We start from the raw sequence: 10,492 nt of genomic DNA, 5'->3' as shown, positions 1-10,492 counted from the left end.
GACAGCCACCAGGCTCCCCCGTCCCTGGGATTCTCCAGGCAAGAACACTGGAATGGGTTGCCATTTCCTTCTCCAATGTAGGAAAGTGAAAAGTGAAAGTGAAGTCGCTCAGTCGTGTCCGACCCTCAGAGATCCCATGGACTTCAGCCTACCAGGCTCCTCTGTCCATGGGATTTTCCAGGCAAGAGTACTGGAGTGGGGTGCCATTGCCTTCTCCAGACAAAGGCCTGAAACGGGGCTATTCAGAAAGCTTATTTTCAGGTGTTTGCTGTTTTCTCTTTGTACTCTTTTCCTTCAAGAGCACATAATTCTTACAGGCTCTGACTCAATGAATGACCTCTGTAATTTGATCTAGCCTTGACTTAATCTACAGAACTCCAGACACAAGAGTACCCTAGCTGTCATAAATTCCTATATCCTCCATCTACACTTCAAATCCAGCCTGCCTAAATTTTAACATTTCTTCACCCCTCTGCCTTCTCCAGATACCCATCTCTCCTTTAGATTTTCTTTTTTCAGTATCATTTTGTTTCTTCAAAGTATGATATTTGAGAATCACCCTTCTTTCCTCTTTATTGTCTCTTATTTCTTCATTCATATCTAGCTTCAGCAGACTCTCCCTTTCCTGTATCTCTCTCATTTATTCCTTCCTTTCCAATCCCATAACTATTATTCTCCTACATTTCATGTTTGACAATATGTACCATGGCCAGTCTCTGGTGTTCCCTTGACTTTGGTTTCTCTCTCTCCCCTTCAAACCAATGTTCATATTCATGCCTTGTGAATTTCCCTGTTCAATTTTTAAAAGGGTATAACTTCATTCCAGAATTTTCTAAGTCTCCTGCTAACCTATTTTATGATACCTCACTTCCACAAGGGCTGGCATCTGCCCCAGCCAGTGTTCTGCCTTGGCACTTTAAATGCCAAGGTCTTTCTCTCCAACTTTGCTCATAATTTTTTTCTCTACCAAGGATCACTCTGTCTCCAAACTTGTGTAAGTCTTAACTTGCCCTTAAAGTGCAGTTCAAGTTCCATCCCCTCCTGAAGGCCTGCCTCTGTGATGGCTCACTCTGCAGGTCTGTGAACCTTAGCACTGTTACCACTCTCTCACACTTGACACAGCTACTTCTCATTGTTCTCTTTCATGAAAGCTAACATTCTTTTATACCATAAGACTATCCACTGGCTTCAAAGTAAAGACCAAATCTAGATGTCTCATTTCGCCTAGCACAGAACTGGAGTTCAGTGTTTATCCAATAAAGGGATGAATGAACTAATGAATGCCTATTCTGGCACTAAGACTTGAGCTGTGGAGAAATCGCTAATGTAATGACCTTGGGGCAGGCAGTTGCCCCTTGGTGCACGTCCTAAGTCAAACAGAAAACCAAATGTGGATGTCGAAATTTAATCTGAGAGATCTGTGGTCAACAATTTCCTCTATGTAGAATTTCCCTTCTTGATTTTCACAATCTGCAGAGGGTGGAGGGTAGAAAACTTTCACTACATTAGACTATGTTGGATTGGGCAAATTTCTACATTCTTAATCTAGTGGTAGTTCCTGTCACTGACCCCATATTGCACTGTCCCCAGCAAGAGACTACAGAGTTCCAATAGTGACCTAAATAAAATCCCTTATGATTATACAGTGGAAGTGACAAATAGATTCAAGGGATTAGATCTTATAGACACAGTTCCTGAAGAACTATGGACAGAGGTTTGTAACATTGTACCGGGGGCGGTGATCAAAATCATCCCCAAGAAAAAGAAAAGCAAAAAGGCAAAATGGCTGTCTGAGGAGGCCTTACATATAGCTGAGAAAAGAAGAGAAGTGAAAGGCAAAGGTGAAAAGGAAAGATATATCTATCTGAATGCAAATTTCCAAAGAATAGTAAGGAGAGATAAGAAAGCCTTCCTAGGTGAAAATGCAAAGAAATAGAGAGAAACAATAGAATGGGAAAGACTAGAGATCTCTTCAAGAAAATTAGAGATACCAAGAGAACATTTCATGCAAAGATGGGCACAAAAAAGGACAGAAGTGGTGTGGACCTAACAGAAGCAGAAGAGATTAAGAAGAAGTGGCAAGAATACAGATAAGAACTATACAAAAAAGATCTTCATGACCCAGATAACCACGATGGTGTGATCACTCATCTACAGCCAGACATCCCGGAGTGGGAAGTTAAGTGGGCCTTTAGGAAGCATCACTACAAACAAAGCTAGTGGAGGGGATGGAATTTCAGCTGAGCTATTTCAAATCCTAGAATATGATGCTGTTAAAGTGCTGTATCCAATATGTCAGCAAATTTGGAAAAGTCAGCAGTGGCCACAGGACAAGAAAAGGTCAGTTTACATTCCAGTACCAAAGAAGGGCAACGCCAAAGAATGTTCAAACTACTGTACAGTTGCACTCATTTTACATGCTAGTAAGGTAATGCTCAAAATCCTTCAAGCTAGGCTTCAACTGAGAACTTTCAGATGTACCAGCTGAATTTAGAAAAGGCAGAGGAACCAGAGATCAAATTGCCAACATTCATTGAATCATAGAAAAAACAAAAGAATTCCAGAAAAATATCTATTTCTGCTCCTTTGACTACGCTAAAGCCTTTGACTGTGTGGATCACAACAAACTGTGGAAAATTCTTAAAAGAGATGGGGATCTTACCTGCCTCCTGAGAAACCTGTATGCAGGTCAAGAAGCAACAGTTAGAACTATACATGGAACAAGGGACTGTTTCCAAATTGGGAAAAGAGTATGTCAAGAGTATGTATGTTGTCACCCTGCTTATTTAACTTCTATGCAGAGTACATCACTCGAAATGCCGGACTGGCTAAAGCACAAGCTGGAATCAAGATTTCCAGGAGAAATAACAACCTCAGATATGCAGATGACACCACCCTAATTGCAGAAAGTGAAGAGGAAGTAAAGAGCACTTGATGAAGGTGAAAAAGGAGAGTGAAAAAGCTGGCTTAAAACTCAACATTCTGAAAACTAAGATTATGGCATCTGGTCCCATCACTTCATGGCAAATAAGTGGGGAGACAATGGAAACAGTGAGAGACTATTTTCTTGGGCTCCAAAATCACCATGGACGGTGACTGCAGCCATGAAATTAAAAGACTCTTGATCCTTGGAAGAAAAGCTCTGACAAACCTAGACAGCGTATTAAAAAGCAGAGAGATCACTTTGCTGGCAAAGGAACAGATAGGCAAAGTATGGTTTTTCCAGTATTCATGCAAGAGTGTGAGAGTTGGATCATAAGGAAGGCTGAGCACTGAAGAATTGATGCTTTCGAACTCTTGAGAGTCCCTTGGACTCTAAGGAGATCAAATCAGTCAATCCTGAATCAACCTGAATATTCATTGGAAGGACTGATGCTGAAGTTGAAGCTCCAATACTTTGGCCACCAGATACAAAGAGCCAATTCACTGGAAAAGACCCTGATGCTGGGAAAGATTGAGGGCAGGAGGAGAAGGGGAGAGATGGTTGGATGGCATCACCGACTCAAAGGACATGAGTTTGGGTGAACTCAGGGAGATAATGGACAGGAAAGCCTGGCCTACTGCAGTCCATGGGGTTGCAAAGAATCGGACACGACTGAGCGGTTGAGCAACAACAGATTGAAACGACGTCCAGGTTTTTTTGCCCAGTACACACAGGCACCTTAATAAAGGTCCAGCATAAAAGCTGTTTTAGAGAGCAAGGGACGTCGGTCACTTGCAAGGCCCTATAGCTCAGGGGTTAGAGCACTGGTCTTGTAAACCAGGGGTCGCGAGTTCAAATCTCGCTGGGGCCTACTGGGCAATTCTTTGACTCTTTTTAAAATCTACTTCACCAGCTACCCGCCTCTCTCGCGTAACTTCAACTCCAGCGGAAATTCCGCTAATTATAATTTCCCGCCAGTTTCCAGATGTCCCAAATAAACACCCGAGCAGAACACTTACTTTTAGGTTCCAGTAGTAGGGGGTACGGAGAAGGCAATTGCACCCCACTCCTGTACTTTTGCCTGGAAAATCACATGGACCGAGGAGCCTGGTAGGCTGCAGTCTATGGGGTCGCTAGAGTCCGACCCGACTGAGCGACTTCACTTTCACTTTTCACTTTCATGCATTGGAGAGGGAAATGGCAACCCACTCCAGTGTTCTTGCCTGGAGAATCCCAGGGACGGCGGAGCCTGGTGGGCTGCCGTCTCTGGGGTCGCACAGAGTCGGACACGACTGAAACGGCTTAGCAGCAGCAGCAGCAGCAGTAGGGGGCACGGGCTGCTTTGCCGCCCTGATTGTGGCAGTCTGTTACAAACTGCGGCAAGTGCTGCCAGGCTCCGAGGACGCCCTGGCTTTGCGGGACCACAGCAAGAGCGGTGGGGGCGGCCCGTGCCGCGGCGGGACACAAGGGCGGTTGAGGATCGAACCCTTTCACCCGCTCTGAGCAGGTCTGGAGTCCAGAACCAAGTCCTCTCCCCAGCGTCCGCTGTCCCGATTAAGCGTTTGGGAGAATATAGGCTGTCCGACAAGGTTCCATGTTTCAGTGGGTTTTCGAACACTTCAATATCTCAGCGGGAAAATTAGGGTCGAGACTCGTGTCACTAAATTTATTATTGACTCAAAGAATCTGTGGCTACCTCTTTGAAAACCTTAAAATAGTTTCTCCAAGAGTCAATTCTCATAGTAACATTGGGCTTAGCTATGTATTATACGTCACAGCCTCTACCTCTGCTAGTCTGTGGACGTGTAAACGGAAGGGAGAAGCAGCTCGCTTGTGCAAACGCTCCTGGATTATAAAGGCGAGCATGGGAATTGAGGAAAAGGGAGGCCCAGGCCGAAGCTCTAAGGCCCGCCCTTCTTGGCTCGCAGTTGCGCGATCAGAATTGTGTGTTACACTACCTCAGCCCTTAGTTTTCCAATGCCCGGGTGTCTGCTCCCACTTTAGACACACACCATCAGGCCAGGAGGCCCGGGGCAGCGCGCTAAGTGAAGACAACAGGCCAGGAGATCGCCACGGCTTGGGGCGGCCTCGAGATTCACAGGCTCTAGGTACGGCAGTGAAATGCTCACAGGTTAGGCCTGCTTGAAAGCCCCTCTCTGAAGCAGGAGAATCCAGCTCTAGAGGGGTTGTCCGTAGAAGTGTGGATGAAGGACTTTCTCCTAAACTGGTCGGCTACGTGGAATTTACACACTGGCAACTAGTAGGCTATTGTGCCAGAACCTCTGTTTATCAATGTTCTCAATACAAAATTCTAAGTACTCAATGTTCGTGCTTCCTTCGATAGCTCAGCTGGTAGAGCGGAGGACTGTAGTAATTCCAAGTGTGGACATCCTTAGGTCGCTGGTTCGATTCCGGCTCGAAGGAAGAAACGAGTATTTTGGGGGTTGCAACTAGTTGGTGAGCCCTCTCTCTCAATTTCGTGAGCCCTCGCTCTCAATTTCTCACTACGTTGTAAGTGTTCCAGGGTATTTTTCTACAGACCTTACCCCGTTCCAAAGATGGTTTTGTTATCTTGAAAACGGTCCTGTTGGGCACGGTTTTCAGAAGAGGGGAAGTGAGCACCAACTCTTCCAACCATCTGAAGAACTTCTGAGTTTGATGGTCTAACTGAATTTAGGTTGCCGCCTGAGGTTCAAAAGTTGAAGATCCAACACCACTCGTTGGTACTGAATATATATTATATTCCGCGGTCCTTAGAGCTCTAATTTGCGGGACAACCCCCTGAGACCGTCATTCACTCTACACGCACAAATCCATTCCGTGAGGAGATCCTTTTAATTTAGTCAGCTGTTAACAGATTTTTAGTTCCAACAACAACCGAAAAAAAATTTTTTGAGCTGGAGCAGGAAGGAGGAATAGGCTTTGACGTAAATTGGGATGTGACTGGGAAAGAGAATTTCAAACTGTGGAAACAACTTAAGCAAAGGTGGGGAAATGGAACATTTGATTCCCATTCAAGGAAACTTCGGGAGTCTGATCTTTACGAACACGCCCCAGACTGGTTCACCTCCAATAGATCAAAATACTGGCTACCCGTATTTTGATGCCCGTCATTCCTGCCCCTAGGATTTTACACTCTCGCGAAGTAGTAGCAGCCGGACAGCTACACATCCTGGGCATCTGTCCTGGTGTTCAGGACCCTACAGTCCTGCTATCGACCCCGGCTCGGGCCCTCGGGTTGCAACTCGGTTCTCTCCAGGTTCCCTCCAGTCTGGAACTCAAAGAGACTCCTCAGGGAGGGGCTTGTTGGAGCTCAAACACGGGGACTAACGTCTTGAAAAGCTGCCTCTCCTCACCCCATCTGGCGTCTGGAGGGGTCCAGGACGCGGATGGAGGAGGATAAGTGAGGGCAGAGTCAGACATGATACTTCATAAAGAACAGCTAAGCAAAATCAAAGGTAAACTTCTACACAGAAAATAGAAGTTCAGAGTAATCAGGCAGCCAATTGCTGGCGGAGAAGTAAGATTCAGAGACAATCTCTGCGCGTTACTCTTACTGTGGCTCGTTGGTCTAGGGGTATGATTCTCGCTTTGGGTGCGAGAGGTCCCGGGTTCAAATCCCGGACGAGCCCAATTGCTTTTTTCCCCTTCTCCACCCCAACTTTGCTATTGCTGAAAAAAGCTCTGTTCTGTGCAAATTTTCCCGCGTTCCGAACTATTTTACAAAAGATGTACACTGATCGAACATGTGGTAGCTGGAGCTGTTATGTGTGCGGGGTCAAATTGCCTGGCTTACAGGACTCTCGCCAGCAGACGCATGGGAGAGGCAGCCGTGCTCCCTGGAGCGGGGGCCACGGTCCTGTAGTCTGCAGGCCCCCTCAGCTCCGTGTCCTCTTGGCCAGTGAGCGTCGGACTCGGACCTCCAAGCTCAAGCTCAGCCCAGGCAGAAACCCACCCGTTCCGCCTAGAACGAGGGTTGCTCTGACGCCTGCTTTGGAGGCGGGTCCTGGCGGGAGGCGCCTCCTAGGAGAAGTGGGGGTGCTGTCCCAACTACAAAAAGCCTCGCACCCCGACCCTTCTCCACCTCTGTGCATCTTCTCCCGACTCGACGTCGTCGTTACAGGGAAGAAGAAGCGGGTGAGAAAAACTTCTGTTTCCACCGTTTTGCCCATTTCTGCAGATTTGTTCCGAGGCCGAGGTAGGTTCACACTCCCGCTCATTCATCTCCTCCTCTACTCCTTTTTCGGTAGCTTTATCCGGGAGTTTGGGCGAGGGAGTCCCTTTTTAGCAGAGACAGAATGGAGTTCTGTAGGGAGGCGTTTGCGGACTGGAGGGGCTGAGGAATGGGAAGGAAGGTTCTTCTACAGTTAGGGATCCCACATTCCTGTGTACAGTCTCTCCGTCGTGTCCGACTCTTTGCGACCCCACGGACTGTGACCCACCCCACTCCTCGGACTGGGATTCTCCAGGCAAGAATACTAGAGTGGGGTTGCCATGCGGTCTTCCAGCCCACATTCCTACTCCGCTGCTTCTTTTCTGCAGCTGAGTAGAGCTGCCAGCATGAAATGCCTGTTGCCTAGAACATAGGCTGTAAGCGTGACCGCAGAATTGGTGAACGGAAGGGAAATCCGAGGGCTACCCTTCCTTAGGAAAACAGGATGATCGCCAGATTTACGAACCCTAACTTGTCAAGTTTTTGCAACCATAACTGACATTTGGGAACTCGTGTTTTCCTTTTCTCCTCTGTCTTCTCCCCCTTAACCCGTCTTCAGCCTGAATTGTGAAATTCTTTGAGACACTTTGCCAACAACCTCTTCTCTAAACTTTCTTAGTGGAACCTTGGGATCCTCAACTTTCTTATTCTGTGACAGCACACCAAATGATAACGACACAGGCTTACTTAGGAAGGACAGTAAAAGCGATTTTCAACAGAATTTGGGGGCCTGGGGAAATCTCAAGTGAGCTGTAGGGGAGCAGAATTTGCTACCCCGAAAAGTCTCTTTGGCATATTATTTTAACTTGGTTGTTTTCTAAAAAACAGTAGACAAGGAGAAAATCCTGAAAACCTAGTAGGAGTTACCTTTTTGTAACAAGAAACATTTACATTTATAAGGGAAACCTCCATTTGTAAGAACGTCTCCCTTGCTGTACCGGGAAGAAGATGATGACCAAATCTCTACAAACTCTTGCCAAGTGGAGAAGCCAAAGACTTAAGTTGCATAACAACCCTACTTTTGTTTATTGTGCTTTTCCTGGTAACTTTCCATAACTTTCCATAACTTTCCTCCCCACCCTCAACATCCTCTTTTGAGCCAAATTAGTTTGGCTTGGGAAAATCATTCTAGAAAAAGAGGAATGGCTCTGGCTATTGTTAAAAGAGCAGATGTGAGTGTATAAGCAGTCAAAGCTAAGAGGTTTACCCAGTTACTGTTAGAAGCATTTGCCAGCATGATTCATAAATTAGATGGTTGAGAAAGTGGACCACAGCAGGCTGGTGAAAACCCTCTTTTGAATCCCTATTTGAGCAAACAGTCTCTGGTCAGCTATTCTCAGAACACATTGAAATACCTGGGCAAGAGCTGCTGCTGCTGCTAAGACGCTTCAGTCGTGTCTGACTCTGTGCGACTCCATAGACGGCAGCCCACCAGGCTTCCCTGTCCCTGGGATTCTCCAGGCAAGAATACTGGAGTGGGTTGCCATTTCCTTCTCCAATTGCGAAAGAGCAAATGGGCACAAAATCCAGAGTCTGTTGAAAACTGAATGTTTAATGTTTGTTTTTATTTGGAAATATAGGTAGGCCACTAGGACTTTGTCCCCATTCGAACTCAATAGTGTTTTCTGCTTCCTGGAGGTAGAAGGGTAATCCTTATTTCCATGTGGGCTTCATCCTCCTTTAACCATTGACTTCTGTTACTAGATAAGTTTCACACTTAGAGACCTAAAATTTTTTGTTATGAAGAAATTTATAGATTAATCTCGTCCCTCCATCACCTACTTTTATAATTACCCTTGAGGACAGAACTAAACATATGTACTCTGTATAAAGGGCAAAGTACACTAGCACTAAGTCCATAGAAGGAGAACCCGTGCTTCCTGTGTCTTTGTGCAGGGAAACTATTGGTTTGAAGGAGAGAGTGAAAGACATTTCAAAATAAAGAGGATGGCTTTAAGTTCAAGCTGTCAGAACATTTTTTAAATATATGAGCATTTTTTTCAATTGGCAGTGCAATTGTTTCCCATCTATTGAAGGTAAGGTAAGTGAAGTCACTTAGTCGTGTCCGACTCTTTGTGACCCCATGAACTGTAGCCTACCAGGCTCCCCCATCCATGGGATTTTCCAGGCAAGAGTACTGGAGTGGATTTCCATTTCCTTCTCCAGGGAAATCTTGCCAACACAGGGATCGAACCGGCTCTCCCACATTGCAGGCAGACGCTTTTCGGTCTGATCCACCATGGCACTTCCCATCTGTTGAAATTACTGACAAAAAGATATAGCATTCATTAATCATAGATTATGGGTAGTCCTTCACTATTCAACAGGAATTAGTTCCAGGACTTGCCAAGGGACCTAAACCTGATGCTCAAGCCCCTTATATAAAACGACATAGTATTTGTACTAATAAATAATCTACACACATCCTCCCTATACTTTAAATGATCTCTAGATTACTTATAATACTTAATACAATGTAAATACTATGTAAACAGTTGCTGGGACACAGTGAATTTAAAATTTTGCTTTTTAGAACTTTCTAGAATTTTTTTTCAAATATTTTCGGTCCATAGTTGGTTGAATCTGAGGATGGGGAACCTGTGGATATGGAAGGTTAACTGTAGCTTCTCATTGTAGGCATTTTGAGTAAGCATTTCAGTTCAGTTGCTCAGTTGTGTCCGACTCTTTGAGACCCCATGGACTGCAGCACACCAGGCTTCCCTGTCCATCACCAATTCCTGAAGCTTACTCAAACTCATATCCATCCTGTCTGTGAAGCCATCCAACCATCTCATCCTCTGTCATCCCCTTCTCCTCCTGCCTTCAATCTTTCCCAGATTCAGGGTCTTTTCAAATGAGTCAGTTCTTCCCATCAGGTGGCCAAAGTATTGGAGTTTCAGCTTCAGCATCGGTCCTTCCAAAGAATATTCAGGACTGATTTCCTTTAGGATGGACTGGTTTGATGTCCTTGCAGCCCAAGGAACCCTCAAGAATCTTCTCCAACACTACAGTTCAAAAGGATCAATTCTTTGGCACTCAACTTTCTTTATAGTCCAACTCTCACATCCATACATGACTACTGGAAAAACCATAGCTTTGACTAGATGGACCTTTGTCAGCAAAGTAATGTCTCCACTTTTTAATATGCTATCTAGGTTGGTCATAGCTTTTCGTCCAAGGAGCAAGCGTCTTTTAATTTTACGGCTGCAGTCACCATCTGCAGTGATTTTGGAGCCCAGGAAAATAAAGTCTCTCACTGCTTCCATTGTTTCCCCACCTATTTGCCATAAAGTGATGGGACTGGATGCCATGATCTTAGTTTTCTGAATGTTGAGTTTTAAGCCAACTTTTTCACT

At 45.4% G+C, this 10,492-nt stretch overlaps 3 protein-coding genes and 3 non-coding genes across 6 annotated transcripts in view; all 6 read left to right on the top strand.

Annotated features, from left to right (window-relative positions):
* The first annotated feature begins 3,721 nt into the window (after positions 1–3,721).
* On the top strand, positions 3,722–3,794 carry TRNAT-UGU. Its single transcript has one exon. It is a non-coding gene; the product is annotated as a tRNA-Thr (tRNA).
* Positions 3,795–5,257: 1,463 nt separating this feature from the next.
* Positions 5,258–5,347, top strand: TRNAY-GUA. Its single transcript is given in 2 exon segments — positions 5,258–5,294; positions 5,312–5,347. It is a non-coding gene; the product is annotated as a tRNA-Tyr (tRNA).
* Positions 5,348–6,483: 1,136 nt separating this feature from the next.
* TRNAP-UGG lies at positions 6,484–6,555 on the top strand. Its single transcript has one exon. It is a non-coding gene; the product is annotated as a tRNA-Pro (tRNA).
* A 187-nt stretch (positions 6,556–6,742) lies between these two features.
* LOC104988197 (ribonuclease 4) overlaps positions 6,743–10,492 on the top strand; it is a 22,644-nt gene continuing 18,894 nt past the window's right edge. Inside the window, exon 1 of the mRNA XM_010839443.1 lies at positions 6,743–7,121. The gene's annotated coding sequence lies outside the window, so the exon portion shown is untranslated. The remainder of the gene's footprint in view (positions 7,122–10,492) is intronic.
* Positions 6,925–10,492, top strand: part of LOC104988195 (angiogenin-2) — a 12,094-nt gene continuing 8,526 nt past the window's right edge. The window contains exon 1 of the mRNA XM_010839439.1: positions 6,925–7,121. The gene's annotated coding sequence lies outside the window, so the exon portion shown is untranslated. The remainder of the gene's footprint in view (positions 7,122–10,492) is intronic.
* The window catches only part of ANG (angiogenin, ribonuclease, RNase A family, 5), a 17,253-nt gene continuing 13,753 nt past the window's right edge, over positions 6,993–10,492 (top strand). Inside the window, exon 1 of the mRNA XM_010839441.1 lies at positions 6,993–7,121. The gene's annotated coding sequence lies outside the window, so the exon portion shown is untranslated. The remainder of the gene's footprint in view (positions 7,122–10,492) is intronic.

Source organism: Bison bison, unplaced genomic scaffold (assembly GCF_000754665.1).
Source record: "Bison bison bison isolate TAMUID 2011002044 unplaced genomic scaffold, Bison_UMD1.0 scf7180017864117, whole genome shotgun sequence".
Lineage (NCBI taxonomy): Eukaryota > Metazoa > Chordata > Mammalia > Artiodactyla > Bovidae > Bison > Bison bison.
Note: the sequence above shows the minus strand (reverse complement) of the source record. Positions and strands in the feature narration are given on the sequence as shown.